Here is an 8315-nt window from a genome sequence, read left to right on the forward strand (position 1 = left end):
TGGTTAGAGGACTGACCAACAGCCACGAGGTCAAGTAAACTGCCTAAAAACCGTCTTCCTGTCCGGTCCCACTATCTAGGGTTAGGGTGCTACTAGATAGAGCTCAAGAGAAGAAGTCTTGGTAGTGCTTTGGTTAGGACTTGGGTTGCTGACCTTCAAGGTCAGTAGTTCGGAGCCACCAGCCGCTTCATGGGAGAAAGACGAGGCTTTCTATTCCCATCAAGAGTTACAGTCTCAGAACCCCACAGTAGGGTTGCTATGAGCCAGAATCGACTTGATAACAGTGAGTTTTAAGAGCTCAGGGAAAGAGCAGTCGGAACCAGGGTGGGAGAACCAGAGTTGGCAGGTACCCGAAACTAGTTCTGTGTGGCCAGCCCTTTCTCTGGTTCTGTTTCATCCACTGCAGGGATGATGCCATCCACCTCCCCAGGCTGTGTGGGGACCCAGGGAGTTGGTCAACGGGACAAGAACTGTACACCACCTCAGGGGAAGGTGTGCTCCGACTGTGCCAAGTCAGTCCCACCTGAAAAAGGCCCAATTGCCGCTCACTTTACCATACTGGGGGCTGGGGAGGCACAAGGAGGTTATTTTCAATCCCAGGTAAATATCCAGCAGATCCCATCTGGAGAAACACGGCTCTCATTTTTTCCAAACTCTACATTCTGTTTCCAAGGCGCCCTGGTGGTGGAGTAGATACGTTTGGGGGCAGTTCAAACCACCACCCCGCTATGCAGGTCAGCAGTTCAAAACCACCACCTGCTATGTAGGAGAAAGATGGCCTTTCTGTTCCCATCAAGAGGTCCAGTCTTAGAAACCCACACGGGCAGTTTGCCTGTGGGGTCACCATGGGTTAGAACTGACCTGATGGCAGTGAGCTTGGGTTTTACACCCTGTGTCGTTCAGCCCCAAGGCTTCTACCTGCTCAGTCTTGTGGGAAGAGGTTGCTCTCTGGGCCCGAGTCCCTGCCATTCCTGGCCCTGCCTGGCTCTGTCTGGTTGCTGCAGCATGCCAGCCCCGGGGCTGCGACCTTGAACTTCCCTGCATGTGTTTCATGTTGTCATCTTTCTAGGACGAACCAAGATTTTTAAAAAGCAGGGTGGGGGCGGGGGGAGGCCGGTGCTGGTGACTCTAAATTCCTTGGCCATTCCCCTTTTTGTTTTTCGTTCCACCCGTGCCCCCTGGGGTTTCCATGGCTGATGTTTCAGAAAGGGATCAGTAGGCCTTTCTTCCAAGGCACCTCTGCGTGGACTCGGCCCGCCAGCTTTTGGGTTAGTAGCCCAGCGTCTTAACCATGAGCACCACCCAAAGACTCTCCTTTCTCTATTGTTCCCAGTAGAGATGCTAAACATAAAGGGAGCCTTTCTGACTGTACGGGGCCCTCCCCAACCCCACAAACCCATTACATTCTACTGCAGAGCTTAAGTCCAGGAAGCTCTGAGCGCTCTGCCTACAGAAGGGTGTCTCTCGCCAGCCCCTGCAGCACAGCAACCCCCCCAGCAGCAACCCAGAGCGCTAATCTCCAGCAGGCCTCTAAGTGGGCGCCCATCTCCAGAGCCTCCCCAGGCAGCCAGTCCGTCCCCCACCTGTACTCAGTCTCCAGCTCCATCCCTGCTCCTTTGGGGTGGGTTGGGGGGTCCTTCTCACCCCCCAAACCCTGACCCGGGGTTTGGCCAAGCGGACTTGAGTTCCTCTGGAGCAGCTCTGCAAGATCCTTCCTCTCCTCTAGCTGTAATTCATGTAGAGTTTTTTTGTCCTGAGTTTCTGGCTCAGAAACACCTCCCTGAACACCTAAACCAAGGCAAACTCACTGCCATCCAGTCAATTCCACCTCACAGGTAGAACTGCCCCTGTGGGTGTTCAAGGCTGTAACTCTTTATGGGAGTTGAAAGCCTCTTCTTCCTCCTGGGGCTGGTGGTAGGTGGTGGTGGCCGCTGGTGGTTTTAAACTAATGACCCTGGGGCTAGCAGCCCAACATGTACCCACAATGCCACCAGAGGAGAAACCTCAGAAAAAAATCTGGTTCAGCTCCCTCATTTTACAGATAATGAAGCAATAGCCCAAAGAGGGAGTGACTGAACTGCTTTGTACCAACAGAGTCATCGAGAGCAAAATCCAGGTCTGCTGACTCGGCGACACCGAACACCCTAAAAGCCACTTCCGACAGGCTCTCTGGCTGCCCCCACCCCACTACCATACACCTCACTTGGCCTGCAACCTAGAAAGCCTCCTTGTGCAACATCAGAGTCCTGGCAGCAGGTGGCAGTCTCCGTGGACCAGGGCACCTTGTGCCAGTGAGGAGAGCCAGGAGGGAAGGGTCACGTGGCCTGACTCACCACGGGCCGCTGTGCCTCTTCCACCAAGTAAACAAGGCCTGAGCTCAGGAGCTGCACCGGAACCCCACCCCCACCCCATCTCCAGGGCCACCAGACTGCCCAACCTCTCAAGGCAGAAAAAAAAAAGACCAAAGCATTTGACACAAGGTGACTTAGCATTTGTCCCTTTTCTACTGAGGCAATCAGTTCTTAGATGCTGCATATACCGGCAGGAGAGGCTGAGCTCAAGAACCCAGTGATTTGGCAAAGCCTTCACCCAAGTGCTCCCCCATGCCACGTGGACCAGAGGGGAGCGTGGAGACCTCGCTGGGCACAGGAGCCACCCAGCACCGTGAGAGGGTTGGGGGCAGCAGGCCGCAGCCACAGAGCCAGTGGAAACCCCCCCAGACTGTGACCAAGTCCATCCCACCTGGACCCTGACACACGGTGGAACTTGGGACAGGTCCTAGCAGGGTATGGGGTCCTTTGAGTTCATTAGCTCTTTAAGAGAAGGGTTCCCACTATGCCTACCACCCCGGATTCTTTAAAGAAAGACTCAGTCACTGTGGCTCACGTGTGTGGCTGAGGGTCACCGGTGTCTTAAATGCTCCCCTTGACCATCATCTGGACCCTCTTCTGATGTGTGGGTGGCCATGTTCCTCATCCTATACATTCGCCATCGATGTCTTCTTGACGTGGTTTCTGTATTCCTTAGATCTAGCCCTTTGAAGTCTACAGAAAGACAATACAGGAGCTACTGAGGTACCACCGTTCCCTTCACCCATCATACTTTGTATCTACATGCACGTCACTTGCTTTCAACGATCTCTCCCCACACTAGAACGTATGGCCCACAGCTCCAAAGTGTTGCTTTGTGGGCTCTGTGTCCCTAGCACTGCCCCAGTTCTTGGCATACAGCAGACGTAGCTCGAGACAGACTTCCTGGGAGTATTTGCCTTGCTCCAACCTCCCTGCGTCTGCATGCCCGAGGGCGGCTGCCCCTGCCCTGCCTCCCGGAGGAGTGTGACATGGCCTTCCTTGGGGCCGGGGGATGTCAGCCCATCCCTCTGGCTCACGCCTGTCCTGCTGGCTGTCTATGCTCGAAGGGGGTTAGCAGGAAAACCACACGCCTGGATTCAAACCTCAACAGATCCCCTTACCAAGCGGGTGACTTTGGTTCAGCTACTTCATAAACAGTTTCTAAGCTCCCTCCAATCGGTTCTGACTCACAACAGATTCAACAGGGCAGAGTACAACTGGTCCATAGGTTTCCGAGGCTGGAGTCTTTACAGGAAACGGGGGTGGGGGGAGGGTGTCACAAGATCTCTGCTCCTGTGCATCTGGTGCGTTCGAACCACGGACCCTTCAGTCAGTCGCCAAGTATGGAACCATTGTGCCAACAGGATTCCTTTCACCATAAAAGGCAAAAAGCCCTACTGCCCCTGGTCGTTCAGGGAAGCCAAGGCGGGAGCGGCGGGCCTGACCCAAGTCAGATGGAGTTCTGGTCTCCATCTCGTGCCTCCCTAGGGACACTGATCTCGGCACACGTTGCCTGTGGGTCCAGGCATCTGGATAGGAGTCCTTCAGAGGGAACATTCACACACACACTCCTGGCCTTGTTCCTGTGATCAGATGGGGTACGGCAGCCTCCCAGGCACCTCCCTCTGTCCCAGTGTCTGCCTCCACTCCTGCGCAGGCTAGGCATGGCCTGGCACATGTCAACCCAGGGCCACGGGGTGCCTTCTGCACCATCACTTCCCTGCCCCTCAAAGCAAGCAAAAGGGGCTTCCCACAGACTGCAGGCTGGAGAGTGGAAGGGAGATCTGTCGCACAGATCTCAGAAGAACACAGCCTGTTCCAGAACGCCCAGCACACGGCATAGGCTCTCCTGGAAAAGCTGTGGCTGCAGCCTCGCCTCAGGGCCACTTAGGCCAGGGGACAGAGCCAAGACATGCATTAACCAACTCACAGCCCTGACCAGCCCAGGATTCAATGGACAAGAAAAGGTACTGACCAATCGGGTGCCTCGGCAGAGCCCCGCCCCAGCCTCCTGAGCCAAGCCACACTACCACTGCTCCCGCCCCACCAGCTGGGTCAACCTCTGCTGGGTCCAGGGTGGAAAGGCCCAATCTCTGAGGCCCTGACCTCAGGCATGAAAAGGTCAAGACAAAGCACCAGGTACACTCGTCCCACCTCACGGAGGACAGCTGTCCTGGAGCCCGACTGGCAATACATAAGGGTCTGTACGTCAGTCGGGGGGGGAAGCGAGGGGACAGACAATAACAACAAAACCCTGAGTGCTCTTAAGGCGTTGATCCTCACTCATCCGAACCCCGCAGGACAGAAAAGAAGGGCTGCACCGGCCGCCACCTCCTCCCACTGCAGAGCGGCTGGTGGGTTCAAACTGCTGGCCTTTGTGTGAGCAGCCCACAGCTCGATCCACCGAGGCCCAGGGCTCCTTAGACAAAGGAAAGGAAGCCCAAACAGACAAGCCACCAGGAAAAAGCAGCAACCCCACTCTGGAAACGCCAGGCGGTCAGAGACAACTGAGTCAGCAAGAAAAGAACCTCCTTCCCTTCCGGTGCCCATCTCCAGATCCTGACGCAGGCGAGGGCAGGCTGTGTCCATGGGAAGGGCAGTCCCTGGAGTCAGGCTCTGGGACTGAGGCTCCGGAGATAGCCCGGCAGCCACACCCGGCTGGAGCCCTTCAGCCAGCCCAGGACAGTCTGTGGCCGGCACGTCCTCAGGGACTTGGCCGCCCTCCTTCTCCATCTCCAGCTGCACCCAAGCTGCTCCTCTTTATTCATGCTTGTCCCAGCTATGCCTAACTGTGCCACTACAGGAGGGCCCGGTCTTGTCAAATTCCCTGACAGACGAGACACTGGACTCCTACGCATGGCGCTACTCCCTGCCACCCTGAGATTCGTCTCAGATGGGAAGAGAGGAAGAAACACTTGAGACAGAATGGCCAGTCCTCCCTGGGAGGGGATGGAGAAGAGGAATCACCACCCATGCCCACTAGACAGAGATAGCTACCCTGTGGTAGGAGGTGGGGTGGAGGGGTGCCAACTCGCCCACCACCCTTAGCCCAAGGCACCCTAAGATTACTCGGCATCATTCCTTTTATCTTCAGGGCCGGGACCAATCTCCAAAGTCAAACTCGCTGTCGTTGGGTCAGTTCCAAATCACAGCAACTGCGCAGGACAGGGTAGAACTGCCCCAGTGGGTTTCCGAGACTATAACTCTTTATGGGAGAAGAGAGCCCCGTCCTTCTCCCGCTGAACAGCTGGTGGTTTCGAACTGCTGACCTTGTGGTTAGCAGACCAACAAGTAACCCCACCAGGGGAGGGCTCCTCCTGGATCAATCTGCTGTTGCTAATTCCAACTGGCCAGGAAGATGGCAGTAATTGCTGACAGAAGAGAGAGTTCCTGGTGACGTGGCAACTGCCTGCCGTCTGCGTTCTGAGCCAGCTCTCTGATGCGACAGGCCTCCTCGGTTCTGCAAGTCATCGTCAGGCTCAGCCACCGTTGCTATGGCTATGGCCAGCATCACGTGAGGCAGAGGGAAAGAGCACGTCGACATCAACTACCTAGAAAATGCTCTGCGATGGCTCGCGGGCCAGGATTCTTTTCTTTCTAAGGGATCCATCCATTCATTCCACAGATGCTCCCACGGCCACGGAAAGAACCTCAACGCCCACTCACTGTCCAGCCCACAGGCTAAACTCTAGGTCACAGCCTTGAGACTAGTGACCAGGCTAAAGAGGTCTGGAGTAAGCTGGAACATCTGGGAAGAGGCTGCCCAGCTGCAGGCCCACTCCCTGAGGGGTGGGGGTGGGGGGACCCCGAATATGGAGATGTTGGGGGCCCAGCCATGCTTCCCTTCTGCCACTGGGAGAGGCCCGGATCCTCTGCAAACTTCACACCCGGCAATGCTCTCGAAAGCACCCACACGCCCTAGTGGGCCGGTCACTTCAGCTGGCCACCCTTCCCCATTCAGAAAACACAGGAGCGCGAGAACAGAAAGAAGAGAGCAATGTACATGCGATTCTGAACGGAGCAGCTTGAGAAAGAGTTTGCATGTGGGGGGTCAGACCACCCTGCACCTACCTGAGAGGCAGGGGAGGCAGGGGAGGCAGGGGTTAAGTCCTATTCCCCTTACTGCATCTGGTTTCCAGTCTGGGGGTGACTCGCCGACAAGCCTGGGGTCGGGGTGCATCCCTCGGCATATGTGTGTTGCCATACGACACACACACTGGTGGCTTCATGGAACCTGTGAAAGGAATGAGGGAGACACCTGCCCACCCTGCCCCAAGAACACCACCCAGGGCAACACCCTTACTCGCCACCCAGCTTCCTCCTGGCATGACTGACCCTGCTGTGTCTGACCACAGCCAATGGGGTGAGGGAGGACAGGGGACACCACTCCCAGATGCCCATGGAGTGTCTGCCCTCCTGTGTCCGATAGAGCACTCAGATGAGAAAGAGGAAGAGGGGGAGGGAGGCAGGGAATGCGTTGGGTCAAAAGAAGGAAGAGAGAGGTCAAAAGACATCCTTGGGCACAGGAAGGTAACAGGAAACAAGAGAATGCAGAGGCTGGCCTATGACGGGGGCCTGCCATGCCATGGGCCCTGCCCTCTCTTCCAGAGAAGTGGCAGCCCTGCCAGGGCACCATCCTACATCAGCGTGGCCTGTGAATCCACCGGCATCCAAAATAAGGGAAAACAAACAAGGCTGGCCACCCCTGAACCACAAGAACACGCATACACATGTACCCTGCACACCCGTACCGCTTCCCAGAATAAAAGGCCCCAGTGGAGATGGCTCACACCCTCGAGGTTCCAGCTCTCTGATAGAAGAGCGTCTCTCCGGCAGGGGAGAGCAGACACGGCCGGTAAGAATTGCTTAGCACAAGGCTATATATAGTCTAGGTTCCTTCCAGCCTAGAGAACTGGAGCTAGAACTTGGCAGAGAACCACGCTGGGTGCTGGCAAGAACCGTCCTCCTGCAGCCAGCCAACTGTGGGCCTCACCCCCCGGCTGGGGGCAGTGAGGGCAAACAGGGTCCTTCCTTTCGGCCCATGAGCGCTCGGCTGGGAGGGACACTGGCTGCATGTGGGGCCCCGTTTTAAGGGCACACCGCCTGCTTCTGGCCGTGAGGGGGCTGCGTGCACGGACTTCACACCTCTCTGCAGCTCCCCATCCCTCCAATTGCACTAGAAAATGAAGCCAGCCCTCTCTTCAGGAGGACAAGGGCTGGGGTCCTGCAGGCGAAGAATGGCCCGGACCAGCAGCTGGCGGGGTTCAAGAGACATGCATCGTCCACTTCTGATGTGGGGAGAAATGAAAGACGGGCCAAGGACACAGGCAGAGACTTACCGCACACAGCCGGGGCTCAGGGTCTCCATGTTGTTCCCAGCAGAGACGCACCGGCGATTCTAGCTGGCCCCCACAACCGCGCCCCAGGCACCCTCCTCCGTCTGTCTGAGGCTCAACTCGGGTGCCGTGTGCTCAGAACGCTCCCGAGGTCGCTGTGAGGAAGAATAGCGAGGACGCGGGGCTCAGCTCTCAGGGCCGAGCAGTCACTGGGCATCAAGGCTTGCGACCAAGGCCCTCTGCTGCCCTCGTCGTCCAATGCCAGGCACAAGGAGGAGGGCTAGCACCAATGGGCACAGGCCCTAATCCACCACCTCTTCAGAACACAAACCTGAGAGGCAGGGGAGCTCTCCGGAGCGTGGCATCCAGGGTCCTGTCTCATGCTAAGCTCTGGACCAAGACCCAGGAGACAGGGAAGGACCCCCACACCCGCACATATATACCCCCTTTCTGCGTCAAATTGCTCTCCCACATGGGCACAGGAGGGCATGTTGGTGAGTAGGGCCGTGGCTGCCCTTGAACTTGCGGCGGAGCTCCGGCCCCCATCCCTGGCCTGGCTCCACCCCCAGGAGCCACCCCCGCCCAAGATCCCCAAGGCGTCACCCTGGGGGGCCAGGGGGAGAGGAGG

This window comes from Echinops telfairi, unplaced genomic scaffold (assembly GCF_000313985.2).
Source record: "Echinops telfairi isolate 266 unplaced genomic scaffold, ASM31398v2 ScPeMD7_7424;HRSCAF=8462, whole genome shotgun sequence".
NCBI classification, from domain to species: domain Eukaryota; kingdom Metazoa; phylum Chordata; class Mammalia; order Afrosoricida; family Tenrecidae; genus Echinops; species Echinops telfairi.